This window comes from Anas platyrhynchos, chromosome 8, assembly GCF_047663525.1.
Source record: "Anas platyrhynchos isolate ZD024472 breed Pekin duck chromosome 8, IASCAAS_PekinDuck_T2T, whole genome shotgun sequence".
In the NCBI taxonomy this organism is placed as follows: Eukaryota; Metazoa; Chordata; class Aves; order Anseriformes; family Anatidae; genus Anas; species Anas platyrhynchos.
The window spans coordinates 15,812,260-15,828,751 of record NC_092594.1 but is presented as its reverse complement, the minus strand read 5'-3'; the positions used below and the strand labels follow the sequence as shown (position 1 = coordinate 15,828,751).

Here is a 16,492-nt window from a genome sequence, read left to right as displayed (position 1 = left end):
ATTTTTTTTTTTAGAATCTCAGCATGATGTCAACATGCGTATCAAAGGACCTTGAGCAACATCCCCAGCTGGATGACAGCTGTTTTGTCACATCCTTCCCAATTCCCTCGCCAAATGCAGTGAGTGACACTGCACAGGATACGCTTTGGGACAGCATCAGCATTCCCACGTGAGCTTTCCAATGGTTGAACTTGCGTATTGCTACCAGCACAGATTCAGGGAATTTTGCTCAGAAGGACTAAGGATATGGTTTGCACGTTACGCTGCAGCGTGACGTACCAGCAGCAGCTGCCTTATTGGGAAGAGCTCCCTCCCCATCCCTGCTCCCTGCACGTCCCTCACTGTCCTTGCATCTGATTTAGCAACTGTGCAGCTGCTGCACAGCTGAGTGAGCAAGCGGGTCTGGCAGGAAGTTTTTCTTCTTTTCCATGGGATCAGCTGGCTGGTCCACCTGACTGTCCAGTCACCCAGCCTCTGGAAGGTTATGGGAAGAGAGGAACCTTCTGGTGGGAGGACACAGCCCGGACCATTGCAGCCTCCAGCCACGTCAACCTCCCAGCCTTTATCCAGCACCTTGGGTGCACTTTGCAGGCTGTGCTGAGCAGTCTGTCCATCTGCTGGTACTGCCAGAGGACCCTAGCAGGTCATTAAAATGCAGTTTGAATCAGTCTGCAGCATCTGTGGCCCCAATGCTGATAAATCCTTTGCAGTATCATGAGCTGTGCTGTCCATACAGCTGAAATTTCCTTCCTTCTGCCAACAAAAAAACTTGTGAAAAGACAGGCTTCTTTGATCTGCTCTCCCTTTGAAAAACAGAACTTCGGGGTCACCTGGTGTGACACCAAGATTTGTGAAAAGACAGAGCTGGAATGGCAGCACACCTGGGTACAGAAACACGTCCTTTCCCTCTCTGTCCCAGGTCACTGCTTGAAAACCAAGAACTTTCTGCCCTGCTTCTTGAAAACAAAACAAAACAAAACAGAAAAAAACAAACCCTCCACTGAGTAAAATATATTGGCTTTCAGTGGGCTGCACCAGCTATGGCTGCAGGACCACGGCAGGGTGCAGGGTACCTTGCTGCACCAGGTTGCCTCAAGAAACAGCTATTTTGGGAAACTATTCAGATAGCTCTAAGGATACACAGAATTAGGATACACAGGCAGGGGTCCTGCCTGAATCAGCTGGGAACAGCGTTAACATCCTGACCGTGGGTGAGGGGCAGGGTCCTTGTCCTTTCCCCTCAGGCATAGGAGCCTTCAAGGGAAGGCTGTTTGAAGCCCGGGCTGTGTTTTGAAGCAGAGAGCCTTTGCTCTCCCTCTGGTGAGTACACAGCCAGACAGGCAGGAAGGTGGGGTGACCGACCTTCAGGTTCACACCCCTCATCACCGCTCTGTCATACTCTTCCCTTTGCGCTCCTCCTTGGGCACATCACCAGCCTCCTGTAAGGAATGCAATTAATCTGGAAATGGCACTGCTGATTTTCTGCCCCTCCTTCCTCGAAAACCTGACCAGACCGGTCATGTAACAGCACATTTTGATGTTCAAAGACTGCGGGAGCAACGTCCCCGTGGTGGATATCAGCAGCAAAGCTGGGAGCGCGGTGATGCCTGAATAGGGAGGGGACACCTTAGGTTGGTTCTCAGAAAAAGCTCGTTGGCTGGTTTAAGATCCAATGAATGAATTCATGTTACAGATCACCTGAACACCTACTGACGCTGCTCAGCCTTGTTGGGAGGTTCAAGGTTCAAATACAGCCTAAAAATAATTTTAGCACATTGGCAATGTGTCCTGCTATGAGTCACTGGCTTAATGCAAGTGGGTAAAAGTGTAAATGGACAAAGCAGCACAGCATCATCATTTTCCCAAAGCAGCTCAGTTGATTTCCAAATAGAGCCAGGAAAGCACCAATGCAAATTCATATCTTCCAGCAGTACATTTTTATGTATTCAGTGGCTTTCTGGTGATGAGTGCAGTTTCCAGTATAAGCAAAACCCATGCTGTTATGGAACAACGAAATACACTCTAAAACTCCTGTAGAGATTTTTATAAGGCAAATATCAGATTGAATAACACCTTGCTACAGATCCATTGCCAGAAGTCAGTTTTACTGGTGATTAAGGTAACCACCTGAATTTGCCATTTTCAACAGCATTTTGATACCTCCAAGCAGTGATATTTTCCTAAACTAGATAGAATTGGACTGACATCATCAATAATGAAGTATATTTGAGATGAATGTTACTTCTAATTTTGCTTGTTGATGCTTATTTCTTACTGTGTAGTTTATAAATATTCTCTCCCTGCCATGCATTACCTGTAATGGAGAAAATGATTTACTGGAAACAGGCACAACTCAGCCACAGCAGCTGAAGCTATTGTTATTACTGACTGCACGGTCTCTTCTGCGGTATCCAGAATCACAGTTTGACTAAGGCCAAACAAATTCCGATTAAAGCAAGTATTTTAACAGTTCTTGCTTGAACAGCTTGAACATTCACCTAAAATTTGCTAAAGCTTCATAGAAAACGTATTTAGAGTATATATGTGCTTCCAATTAACCCACATCTCCTAAATTGCTCTCTCCCAAACAGGCAGAGGGTACATAACTCACTGTTTTGCTAGGCTCCAGCAAGGAAGCCCCATGACTGAGCCCTGCTGCAGTTTTAGGAACACCAGGGGACGGGGGTAAGTTGAAGCAGGAGGTCTTTCCCCTTTCCCAAGCCCTGATGCACGCAGATAATTATTTCTATTCTTGCAGTCTTCTCTGATTCCACAACTACCGTTTCTATTTACTGCCCTAGCTTGAAAAGATATTCCCTGAATTTGCCTTGCAAAACCCAGGGAATCCTTTTCACCCATATTTTCTCCTTGGCAAGAGAAAATGAAGTCAGCTGTATCAAATGTCTTTTTTTTTTTTCTCCATGTCATATTTTTGCAAATACAGAGAAACAGATATGTCCTTGGTCAATACAAGCTGATCAGAGGGATAGAAAGCAACTGTGAGATGATCTTGGAGCTCCATTTCTGGTTGGAAACAGCTCTGAAATGCAGCTTTTCTGTGCCACCAAACATTTGCCAGTTACTGATGGGCACGTCTCATTTCGCACTGCCAGCACAACTTTATTTTCATTGACCTTCTTGAGAGCAGCCACTCTCCTCCCTGGGGATCATCCAGCACATGTTTTCCAAAAAAAACTCCTTGTGCAGCCAGCACTGACGTTTCCGATTAACCTTTACAGTCTGGGTTTGTCTGAAATCCAGCAGATGCTGGACACTCGGCCAGCACCAGCCCTGGCAGGTGACACTGCAGTGGCACTGCCCAGCTCCTTTTCAGGGCTGGAACCAAGCCCTCCAAACACCTGCAACTCTGTCTTAAGTCTTAGCTTCAAAAATGGCCCTCATTACTGCTGATACAGAAAGTTAAGTGGTACAGCTCTGGGTTTAGACCCAAAATACACCACAGTGAGGTACAGGATTCCTGTGTACTCTGTAAGTGGCTACAGTGAATTTTCTTTCTGACTATGTATCCGATGTGATATGATAATACTGATATAATAGATCCAAATTATTGATCCAGATCCAGTGCAAATGGAGCTAGTGCTTTTAAGTTAAATGACTGTATTTAAAATACAGATACCTGCTAACGTTAGCATAAGATATATATGAAACACACATTTAGAATAGACAGACATTCCTCTCAAGTCCAGCCTTTCAGATAAGGCTGAAATTGAAACCAAACAATCAGCCACAGAAGCATCAACCTCGTCCTTGCTCAGTTCTCGGGCTGAGGCCTGGTCTGGATTTGGTGCATCAAAAGGCAACGAGGAGGACTGTTTTCCTGACCTGAAATTGGTATGACATGAAAATCAAAGAAATTCAATACCAGGTGGCAGGAAAGCCACAAGAACAGGCAAAAGTAATAAGCATCAGCTTTGCAGCTGTGCAGTTTTCTGTCCTTGCCTCATGAAAACAGTGTTTGCTGAGAAGGGCTGCCTGAAAAATTAGGACTGCATCCTGCACTAGCAGTTCAGTGAGCAGCTGAGCTGAGGTCTTCCAGCCACCAGGATATTGCTTGGGTGCATGGGGACGCAAGATGAGACACCTCATTGTGTGAAGAAGCCTAGATTTAGGGGATACAAATGAGGAAATACACCCTGGCTTGAACTTGACTCTCATACAATAAATTTGGCATATTTTTGTTATAAAAAGGGAAGTTACTGATAAATCTTTCTTGCTTCTCAAACCAAAACCAGGCTGACACTCTGAAGACAATTCTGATCTAAACAGAAAACAAGGTTTTTGCAAAAAGAGGGATGGTTGGTACAAAGACTGGCATCTGCAAATGTCAGTCTAACAGAAATTTTGACTTTTCTGTTCAAAAATATCCCTCCTGATTCTTATGTCTGGGAAAATATTAAGTGATTCAATGAGGTTACAGTGATGCTTCAGTTTACTGGAAAATAAAAGGTTTTAATTCTTTCCGCAGCTCCATTAAGCATTTTCCTCGCAGGAGAATTTGCTGGAATAGTTAATGTGGAATAAAATATTCCACAGTACCCGGTCCAGGATAGAAATGTTCCAGCTCGGGTACACAGCTTTTTCCTAGTTTAGCCCATTTGGGGAATTACATTAAGCTAAAATGGATTCTCATTTGAAACAAGTTTCCAGTAACAGAGATGTTCATGAATCTCTTTAAATTTTAAACAGAGTTAACTCCAGAGCAATTTCCTAACACCAGGCCTTATTTTATTGCCGTACATTCCTGGGAGGAAATGGAAAATGAAGAAACATACAAAGTCCCCAGATATCCCCTTCAATACGGCTTTCAAAGGGATGTGGCTTCACCGGGATCCTGCTGAGCACAGTAGTAAGTCCTTTAAGGAAAATCCCATTACTGCACCGTGTCTTACAGCTTTCCCTTTCAAAGAACTTCCCACAGCAAAGCCCATGGGAACGGGAGCACAGGCAGAAAGACCCGGATTGCGAAACCCAAGTCACACTCATTTCCCTCAGATCGGTCCTTGGAACAACTTTGCCGTCAGCTTGGAGTAGGGTTAATGCTTCAAGCTGAGAAGAAAAAAAAAAAAAGGTGGCTGAGGGTTCTGCTCATGGCTTGACAAATAGTGCAGAGAAGGAAAGAAATTGCAAATAAATTTACAGAAGCCCTCCCTGCTTCTTGCGCTCCGGGAAGCGCCTGGCACCCAGCTACACTTGCCAGGCGGCAGATGAAAGCCAACAAGCAGCAGCACGTCCTCGCACACTCTGCTGTGCCTCTGCAGATCATCCAGGGGCCGAAAGTATCAGCAGCTTTAACGTCTGACTCACTAGAGCAAAAGCAATGTTGGTCTGCGTGGTTATCAGAGCTGATAGCTCACTTGTGAGAAATCTCCAAGCAGCGGTTTGCAGCTGGGCATGCAAGGAGAGGGATCACGTTGTGTTTGCCCCCTCTGGCCCCACAGTAACGCCCTGCTCCCAGCCACACTCCTCAATACTGGAGCTCTGGGCTTTGGGTACCCTGATGCTACCCAGAGAGGGGTGTGAAAGGCAACAGGCAGACATTCATACCTTCTCTCACCCCCTCTGACTGGCAGTGGGCAAAACCACGGGGACTTGGTGTGTTGGGGGCATCCCAAAAGCCTGCAGAGGCTGTTGCTGCTCCTGGCTCAAAGGCTGGAGCAGAGCACCCTTAGGTGCTGAGACCAGGGGTTCGGCTGACTGAGCAGATCTGGAAACCAAGAAGGGCTGAAGCAGAGCTTAAAAGCTTCGTAAGGCTTTTGCTGAGGTTGTAATTAGGGCTCAAGAGCAGCGTGTTTTATCTGTCTTTCACACTCCTGTAAACACACAGAGATAGTGCTGACAGCTGCTGCTGAATTGAGCAGCTAAGGAAGGGCAAAATGCAGCTCCTCACAAATGGTAAAAAATCTAAGGTATTAGAAGTTCTCTGTCTGCACTCATACTGGAAGACCTTAGGATGAGCTTGTTTAACAGCACAGACAGCCATGCACACATCCAGATGAAAGCTTTCCTAGCTTTTATTTTAGGGTTGTGTTACCTGAGAAAGAGGTAAAAGCAGCACTGTGCTGCCAAAGCGAGGTCTGAGAATCGTGCCTTGCTGTCAGAGGCTGGAATGTGGTCCCACAGAGACTTGGGCTGGGCACTTCCCATCTATATTTAGGGTGTTGCAATCCTACCCTCTCACCCACACATTCTCACCCTCAGCGGGATGCTGGCTCTGGCATCTCTGCAGCCGAGAGTGAGCTGGCTCCCTAAATCCCAAAGTCCCAAGTGGTGGCTTTTGTGCATGTGCTGTGGTGAGAGCGCACGGTGAGGCAGGACGTGGTGGCAAAACTGCTCCTCACTTTCAGCCACTTAATTGATTGAGAAAATGCTAAGAAGTGACTCAAAGCTCTCAAATACTCGATAGCACACGGTGATAAACCTGCACGTGCGGTTCTCACAGGAGCTGTCTGCAACACACCCAGAGCCTGACCCGCAGAGTTTTCTTGGATGACCTCTCATGCTGTGAGCCACGACAACATTATTAACAACCACCCGGCAGCTAATTACGCCTCACACACATCCCAGTGCACCAGCCTGTGCTGGGACAGTGTTTATGTGCCGAGTCTGTGCATGTTCCCACGCTCATAGTCAGCAGGAGCAAGGACTCACATCCATTCCCCATCCTCCCGTCTCTACCACAAAGAGGTGCACCCTTTGCTGCTCACACATTGCACTGAACGAAAACAAAAAAAATGTACCGAGTTTAAGAATAGAAACCTGATGTTCTCTGCTTGTTTGATTTTTCTTTTCATATCAGTCAGCCCGGGAAGGTGCAGCCCTCGCTCTGTAGATTTAAGATTTATTCAAACAACTGTCAGACAGCGTGAAGCTTTTTTTTTTTTTTTTTTTTTTTTTAGCAAAGTCCCACGTACACACAGCACTCCCACTTACACCACTCATTATGCCGCTTCTTAATATTTTCCATATCAGTCACTGCTGCACACCAGGATATACATATTGAAATTTGCCCTTCCCTTTTGATTCATTCAGAAATGTCATCATGCACTGCCACAGATGTCAGCGCGGTGTCACTTACACTGCCTCGTGACACAGCTTCCTAAGCAGAGCAGTAAAAGTCGGGTGGTTAGGAAACAACTCCTAGCTGCTGCCATAGCAGTGGCAGCAATCAATCGTGGCACATTAATTAAGCGGGTATTTAGTAATATGCTGTAGTGAGATTATTTGACAGGGTTTCAGCAAGGAAAAATGAAAAATGAAAGTTTAAGACTGGAGATTTTGCTTTAAGCAGGGCTAGGTCTTTCTGATTTAGAGCTGCACACAGATTAAAAGTACGTTGTCCTCAGGCAGCACTTCTAGCTCCTGAAATCTCCTTTCCTTGTCCATGAGCCCACAGCTGTTGGAGCTGTGGCTTAACATGACAAATTCAATTTTCTTCTTACAGCACCTGTGGTTGCAAAACAAATACTGAAATAAAACTTCCAAATGTCCAAGAGACTGCAAAGCTACCAACCCCTCCTCATCCTCCTCCAATGTAAATCCTCTTTCTCTTAAAATGTAAAAGTTTTTTAGTTTTTGAATTATGATTACATTTAACGTTTAGGACTAACATAAAGTGGTGCAATGTCATTGTCTCTGCTTGCAGCCTCTGCTGCTGCAGATGGCAGAACCCTAACACTGTGGAACTTCAAAAAATTATTATTTAGACCTCGCTGTGGAGGGTCAGAGCCAGACTTCCAGAAGCAGCTGCTTAAAATAGCAACCATTTTTCTCAGTTTATAAATTTAAATACCATTTATGGACACAGCACTACAGAGAGGGGGGGGTGTGCTCCCCTTCTGATATACAAACATAAGAGTTTCAGACCCGTAAGGTTAAACAAAACTGCCAAAACGACGACACACCACAGAAAACCTGTGGGCAGGCTGGGGAGGCGACACAGGAGCCAGAAACAGGAGCTGAATCCTCGGTTTGATGCCGTGAGGTGTGCGAGCACAGCACAGCAATGTGGGCCCCGCTCAGCACAGCACAGCCTGCACCGCAGACACTGCTCCCTGTCATCTCACCAGCCACACCAGTGGGCAAGGGCAGGCAAAACTCACCTCGCTGAGGACAAAAGGATGGTTTCACAACTAGCGCAGAGTCGAAACAGGCTGCTGAATTCATCACAGCTGCCTGGGAGTGTTGCAACCTCCGTACTTTCTTCCCCTGCATGGGAGTCTCTCACTTTTCAGTGAAACACTTTGTGCTTAAATGGGTGCAGCTATTGTACATCAGGGCCTTTGCAATGAAATCCTAAACGTGGCGTGAAAGGGCCTGAACAGTTTCAGGGTGTTTTTTCTTGATTCCTGCTAGTTGGGCACCCACAGTTTCGATCCCGTTTAGTAGCACATTACCTCGTGACAGGCGTCATTGGCTTCCAGGGACAAGCCGTGGTGTCTGGCAGCGAGCATTTACGGACACTGAGCCGGTCCCTGGGGAAAAGGCCTCATCTGAAATGTGCAGGCCACACCTCGCACCTCCATCTACTTGGCTGTAGGATCCGATCAGATGAGTGTAACTGCCCTGGATATGTTGGGTTTACCTCACTTTTTATCACACCAAAGCTCTCCTCAATGTAGATGACCTTCAGGAAGAAAAATTTACAGAAAGAAAGAAAGGATAAAATACAAGCAGAACCCTAAATTCAGACATTTCATTTGAGTCGCTAACACTGCATATTTTTGTACAAGTGCTGTAGTTTAGCGCTCAGCCTTTTATCTTTGCAAATGCAAGAGACAAAGTAAATAAGCATAACAAAATATATTTATATTTTATATTTAAACATTTCAATAGCCAGAAAGAGAATGGGGTTAAGACCAGGTACACAGAAAGTTAGTGTAAGGCAACATTATTTATAAATAAATTCCCTGGGGAATGACACCAACGATTTTTCTAACAGAAGACTTCACATTCTTGCCATATTTTCCTAAAACACTTAGAGGACTTGATTATTCTTTCTGAGAAGCTGCTAGCGCAATACGCAGACCTCTCAGATAGCTCAAAGTGCTATCAAATAGACCCCCGGTGCCAGCTGCTCTCTGATTTTGTACCAGGCTAGAGGCAGAACTGGGACTTCCCCTTGTACGGAGGCAGGCCGTGGGCTGTATGGGGTCTCAGCAGAAATGAGGAATGGGGTCACAGATAAATGTCATGGTGAGACAGCAGGGTGAGGACAGAGCCGTGCTGCAGGCCAGGGTGCAGGCAGGCAGGAGGACGTTTCCATCACCCACCAACCTTTACTGCAGGGAAACCCAGGCTGGGCTTCAGGTGTTTTGGCTCTGACACCACCCTGCAGGCTCAGTAGGTTTATGTGTGTGCTGGGAGAGCAGCTGAGTCCCCTTGGTCTGTGCTAAATTCTGCCCTGCTTTCCTTCACAGGCAGGGCCTGGCACCTCCTATCAACAGGCACAGATCTCTGACAGAGGTTGCGGCTCCTTTCCTGCATCACTGGAGATAGATTGCCTTGTACATCAGAGATTACTGCAAAGTCCAGACTAGACCATTCTTGTTTGGGGAGAAAATGAGAAAGTACAAAAGGTGACTGTGGGTTATGTTTATAGACGTACTGTGCAGTGGCAAAGCAGTACAGAAACCAGAGAACACAGAAGGGCACCAAAAATTACCAGTTCCAGGTGGATTTCGTGTGTCACCTACCTGTGAACGATCTGCAGGGAGGTGGGAGTTCGTGTGGGCTGCTGCCATGGCTGGGCTAGGAAAACAGTAAGCATGTCAAGTGTCTTCAGAAATCAAAGCAGCACATGGATTCTAGAATTAAAGACCATGTCTGGATGCATATACTCAGGGAAGGCTAAGCAAAATCTTACAAGCAACAATAATTTGAGCTTTTTTTTTTTTTTTTTTTTATGTCCACTTTTGCATCCATAATTATGTTCTTTTGGGACAGATTTACACATATAACACACAACAACACTGCATCGATTTGTGTAACACACAATGCTCTGTGTCATTCACCAGGGTAAAATTTTCGAGGAGGAAATCCTGCCTGCCTGGTGGTGCCTTCGCACAACCTTCCTTCCCTTCCTTCCCCTCAGCACAGTACGAACAGCATCATGAATGCCCCTGGCTCTCAGCTGCACACCTGACTGTGCAGACCTTATTTACTTCCCTGTATGGCTCGGGTACACTTACACTATTCACAATTAGATGCACAATGCTGTCAGCTGCAGCATCACGGCATAAAACAGAAGCTACCTTCTCTCTCCTGTGGCTCTGGTGTGCCATACACCCTTCTTTTTCTCCTTAGTATGCAAAGAGCATACTAAGTGTGTGTGTTTAATGTGCTATTTTGTCTCTGTTTTTGAGCCTGCTACTAATAGCTAAGTAGTTCTAAATGTTTATGCTGGCTCTCTTAGAATAGTTCATCTTGTATTAGGGTCAGTAGGTTCTCATTGACTTCAAAATAGATTTTAATCCTAGCCAATAATTTCGAAACAAATAATACTTCTTTTTTTTTTTTTTTAGACAAACAGTATCTTGATATTCTTGCTAATGCTTTATCCATCTGTTGTGACTCTTGATAGTGTTTTGCAGTTGGGATTACAAAAGCTTGTAAAATGCAAAGGAGAGGATGGGAAAACACTAAAGCTCCCGGTTTGGGCTCTAGCTCAAACACATTGCTGTATGCTGACAGTGTGTAGGCACTCAGTTACAACACAACACCCACTGCCACCAAGATGTCTATAAATAAAAAAATGTGGAGTTTTGCTCTTCCACATCCAGCTCATTTCAAAAGGGGCGAATTATATCCTCATATTACACTGAGATATCTACACTGGTTATTCTGAAATAGTTTTTAGGATAAAAAAAAATCTCTAAGTGGAAGTGCTGGTTACTTTCCAGAAATGTTTCATTATCTATAATAATTTTTTTTTCAAGTATTACACCTTTGTATGGAGAGGTTTACCTTCGCCAACGCAAGCTAGCAGTGAGCTGTTTGCAATCAACAGTGTCTAATTCTGAGCTATAACCCATATGCTGCCGAGCACCTGCTCTCCGCCCACTTGCAAACACTTACTGGCCTCTGCAGCTGTTCTGGGTAGCTGGAAGACAACTTCATCAATACATATTCTGTATGAATTTACACCTTCCCACATCTATCAGTATTTCTACCCTGTGCTGTACTGCCTCGAGTTGCTTCTGACCGAACGCAACCGTATCTGACACAGCAGAAAGCCTCTTCCTGGCCAGAGGTCACATTGCTGTGCAGCAAGAGCCTCGCTAGCCCAGGAGTGATTTATGGTTGGCTGGAGATTTTGAACTGATAATGTTATTTGTGGTGGTAGATTGCTCACGCGTCAGGAGTAGTGCAAGACACTGAAAAAGGAACACAGTGTTCTGCTATTTATGTTTTCTGTAATAGTTCCCTCAAAGACTAACGTTATTAACTTTCCTGTCAGACAAATGACGCTTAATTTTAGGCCATTAATGCGTGAGCCTCTTACACCTCTGGAGGTCCTGGACGAGCTTAAAATCTGATATAAATCTGAAATATACAAGTAGCAATGTGTAATAGATGCACTTATTTCAAAGCAGCTGTTTCTGGATGGCTCCTATCACGATTTAGGACCTCAAGCCATCAGCAAACTCTAAGAGAAGTTGCATTGACTTAAGCGGCATTACTTGTGCTTTGCTAGACCAAGGTCTCAGTGCTTCCTGCCTGGAGGGTTTGGAGTGGTACCCATGAGAGGGCCGGCAGGGAAGCACCATTTGACTAAAAACATTAACATGCATCCAGAGACTACAGCAGCTGTAACCACCTGCATGCACGACACGGAACACGGAGAGTGCTGAGGCTGGTTAGATGCACAGAAAAAAGACCTGGTTAGAAAGAGGCTGACATTTGCACATAACTGTGTTTCAGCACACAAGTGTGTTCCAAACAAAAAACAGTTTCCACTGTTGCCCTTTTCGCACATGCTCAGAAGTTTCCAGCCACTCACCTTTGGCAAAAAGCTTCGTGCCTGGCCCCTGCGAGAAGGTCAGTTTGTTCTGAAACACGAACAAAAATTCCTTCAGCTGTCAAAGCTGCGTGGCAGCAAATGAAATCACTTTTATATCTCTTTTCTGCTTCATCACTGTAACCATATTCATGCATCCCAACCTCTCTTACAACATCCAGATACTTTTTTTTTTGAATGTCAGATTTGTTGATTGGTAAACAGAATTTATCCCCAAAGAATTTAAATACATAACAGGGAAATCAGGTCTCTTGTTGCCATGTTTTTGATTGTTTTTAGCGAAACCTATTTTGGTCCTGTACCTTTTGTGCCACTGTCACAATCTTTAAGTGCTCATGCTGACGTTTGCATAATTTGCATGAGGGAGACCGAAATGTTTCAAGGAAACACAATGTAAAGTCTAGGAAGAGAATGCTTTTCATATGGGGTGGGAAGGAAACAACAGAGGCAAGGACAACTGGGGTAATATTTTCCATTATGCCATTCAGGGCTTGCTCTACAGGCTGCATTTATTCTGACAGACGTGCTCTAAACCATAATTTTTCACTGGACTGGTATATTTTGGCCAACTATTTCCATATGAACCTACAGTTCCCCTATAGTCTCTCAGCAGAAAAAGTACAGACAGATGCAAATTAGACCATGATGTTACTGGAAGATCTGCCTGCACAGACCATTTATCTTCCAGATATTGCCCAGCTGAAGAAAGGAGGATCCTGCAAGGAGGATCAGGAGAAAGGAGGGACTGAGAGGATTCCTTCATGTGCTGCAGTATCCTTTCAAAACACCCAAAGCAACCATTATTCCCCCCCATATTTACCTGAAATTCCAGTCCAGGCCCATGGTCCCACCAGTCAGGACAACGCCACTGAGCTGGGAATGATAGCTTTTGTGTTATTTTTAGAAAGCTAAGCTAGGTTAGTCACAGCTCAGAAGTGGTCCCAGGGAGGGGCAGGACTGCATAGTCCAGAGAGCTGAGGAAGGGAGGGGAGCGATGAGGTAGGGCAGGGAAGGAGGAACAGAAACATGCCGAGCTGCTCCACTGGCTAGACTGCCACTGAAAGCCTTGCGGAATACCTCAAACATTTTATCCCAGCAGCCAAGATATACCTTGGCTGGAACTTAAAGAATAATAAGGGAAGATGAGAAGACGGGAGATTTGGTGGAATAACAACAGTAGTCTTAAAAACCTGCAAAAGCCAAGTGATATAATAGTTATCAGAAATTAGCACACCAACAAACAGAAAAATCTCCTGAGCGATAGAGCCAGTTTAAAACCACAGAGGAGCTATCTTCTACTTGCAACTTCCCTCTATTTCTGTGATTATACGTTTGTTAACCCTGATAATTTATTGCATTGCTTCTATAAATATTACCTATGTTGGATTGCTTTGTCACCCAGCTTACATTTCCCGCATAGATCCCACGTGATGTTTCTCACCCAATCTTTTCTAGAAGATCTAAAAGACTAACGACTGCCAAGATAATGATGTTTCACTGAGAGGCACCTTCACACTCTTACGGCACTTCCAGCAGAGCTGGGTGCACGTGAGTGTGTAGGAGAGATGACAAATGTAATGACAGGAGAGATGGAAATAAGAAGGCTGGACTTTTAAAATACAGCATCTTTATACATGCAACCTGCACCTCAGATAACCTCCACTTTGTCCAAAGACAAACCTTCTTTACTCACATCATCCAGTTACCCACAGTATCCAATAGCCGAGAAAATTAGAGCTGGAAAAAGATCACAAGTGATGAGGCTGCCAGGAAAGAGGAGGTTTAGGAAGATGCCTCCTCTTGTATTACCAGCACAGCTGATGAAATGCAGTTTGTTTTACAGTCATCTAACAGTTAAAAATAGCATGAAAATGTAGTACAGAACAGAAAACTTTTAGGATTGAAAAAACATTTGTGGAAATTACTGCAATAACTGCCAATATGTAGAAGAGAAAGAACTATATTCATTACACACCAGGGGAAAAAAAAAAGTGAGGATGACAAGAAGACAGGTCAGAGTTCACAGCTGAATCCTTAACCCCTTGCACATTTAGTGCCTGCTGTCCTTTCACTTCCCTCCTGGTGCAGAACACTCCAGTCTTCACCATTACTTTTTTTTTTTTTTTTTAAACCAGTTTTTCCTTACCACAGATGAGAAGTGGCGTAACCAAGGACTCGAGCAGTCCAGCTTCTGTTGCATAAGAACCTTCAGGATTTGGGGAATCTCAGTATTAAAAACTTTTTTATTATTATTATTTTTTTTTATTATTTTTTTAAATGCAACAAAGCATTCACAATGTCACGGAGTTACAGTGGAGCCCTTATGAACTTCACAGGGATGGAGTCATTTCACATTTATTACATCACAGTACAGACTTCACAAATTCATTTATTTTATGCTTTAGAATGGATACTTATGCATTTATTTTTTGTTATCACATTTCAAATTACTTCCCTGCATGTAACTCCATCCCTTCAACTTTCCGTACAGGTCAAAGACCTTTTTAATCTTCTCAGGAATCTGGATGTATTAGAAATAAGAACAAAGGTGAGAAAAGAGGAACAGAACAAAGAAACTACACAAAACCACAGCTGTTCTAAAAGCCTGAACACTCAGAGAGCTGCATTTGCACCACTGACTAAAATTAATGGGTATCACACCTTTCAGCTACCCAGCTCAGGGAGAAGGCAAGTCCTTAGGAGAGCAGAGATTTTATTTCTCCACAGACAAAAATAAAAATAAAACCCTAAGCGAAAAGCTGAAATGTTTTTCTTTTTGCTTATAATAATGTTATTTCTTCGAAAAGAACATCCTTCACTCTGTAATAAGGAACTCAAGCATTTATAGTAATATATTTTAAGTAGAACATGAATAGTTTAAAATCAGGTTAAAAACAATCTGGCTTGTAGTGCTTAATGGAAGATGGAAAATGCAGTCAACAGAGAAACATTATACTTCACAAGGGAAATGTTCTAATCTATTCTTAACTCATTTTTATCAATAATTCCCAGAGCTGGCTTCTAGCCATTCCAGATGAATAATCTAAAGCCAGGAAAAAAGCAGTTTGGACAGACATTATCCACATCTGTAATTCATCTGCCTTGCTATATTAAGTCATTCACCTGTTAAAAACTAATTTACTGGTATATAGATTAATATGCTTAAAGGTTACACAGCTAAAAATAACGCTGCCTCCAGGATTTTCTATACTGTGAAATACATAAATTCTCCTTGTCAGGAGGCTGCTATAAAAAGGCTTTTGCTTGTACTTCTAGAAGCAGACATTTTAAAGTTCAGTCAGGGGTTATATTTGGCAAACACAACCTGAATAGCTTCACAACATATATAAAGTTGCGTGGCTTGTTATTGAAGGTACTTCGTTATTGTCATTATTCGGGGGAAAAAAAGCTATTGTTTTTACCATGCACAAACAGAACAGTAGAATATGCCTAAAACCAGCAAAATTATGTATGAATATATATATATTTTTGTCAGCAGTGATTTTTTTTTTTTTAATAACAACAAAAAATAGTTTAAATCTCTAAGTGCTTGATGGCTGAGCCAACTTAAAACCATAAGTTCACTTTCTGCAAAATGACTGCCCCAGCAGGATGCAGCTGCGGCTCCTTCCCCCCCTCGTATCATTCCTGTCCTTCTCGCCCACCCCAGCCACCGCTTTCCCAAGGATCCTGCTCCTGCACACCCCATCACCCGCTGCACCAGGCAGCCCATGCAACAGTCGGCCAGCATCTGTCCCCTGCTGATTTTAGCAGGAATGAATTAGGGAATGTGGTTTTATTCTACCTTGCGCATTGTGAATAAAACCGTTCGCAAGGCTGCACAGACGCACTGTAACCTCTGTGCTGCTGTTACAACAGCCCCAGTAGGGCTTAATAGAATATTTATTGCTTGTCATTAAATACAAAATGGAAAAAATGCTCTTCAACCTCTGGGAGTCTGGGATGACTTTCGCTGACCTGAAAGAAACAAACAAGGTTTCCATCTCTAATTTTGATTTGGAAAACACGGAGAAGTACTTCATGTAGGGTTAACTCTAGAGCTCTCCAGTGGCCAGGACATAACCCTTCAGTGCCACTCAGCAAGGCCTCGTGTCTCCTATGTGCAGCCAAAGCCTCACGGCGTGCTAATGAAAACGCAGCAGGAAAGCCAACGTGGCAGAATGCCAGTTTCGTTAAATAGAAAATGTGCAGCTAGTAAGCTCTTGTCCATAAAAGAAGTTATCCGAGGGCCAAAACAACAATGGAAAATTGCAGTTCTAGTGTCAACGCTATGCCAAGGATCGTCAGAAACAAAGGGATTCTGCTCCAACCGAGCAGATGGAAATTCTTCTATCGCGTCGAGATAAAGCAGGCCTCCCTCCCGGGACCCGACCGCACGGTTACACCGCTGCCCGAGCAAAGCCTTTCAGCCACTCCCATGCAGAGCAGCATCCA

General features: G+C 44.1%; 1 long non-coding RNA gene across 1 annotated transcript; it reads right to left on the bottom strand.

The window, feature by feature from the left end:
• Positions 1-5,861: 5,861 nt before the first annotated feature.
• LOC106018813 (uncharacterized) lies at positions 5,862-14,199 on the bottom strand. Its single transcript, XR_003498857.3, has 4 exons — positions 12,858-14,199; positions 12,020-12,068; positions 9,714-9,768; positions 5,862-8,644 (listed from the first exon to the last, which is right to left on the bottom strand). It is a non-coding gene; the product is annotated as an uncharacterized lncRNA (long non-coding RNA).
• Positions 14,200-16,492: the final 2,293 nt, after the last annotated feature.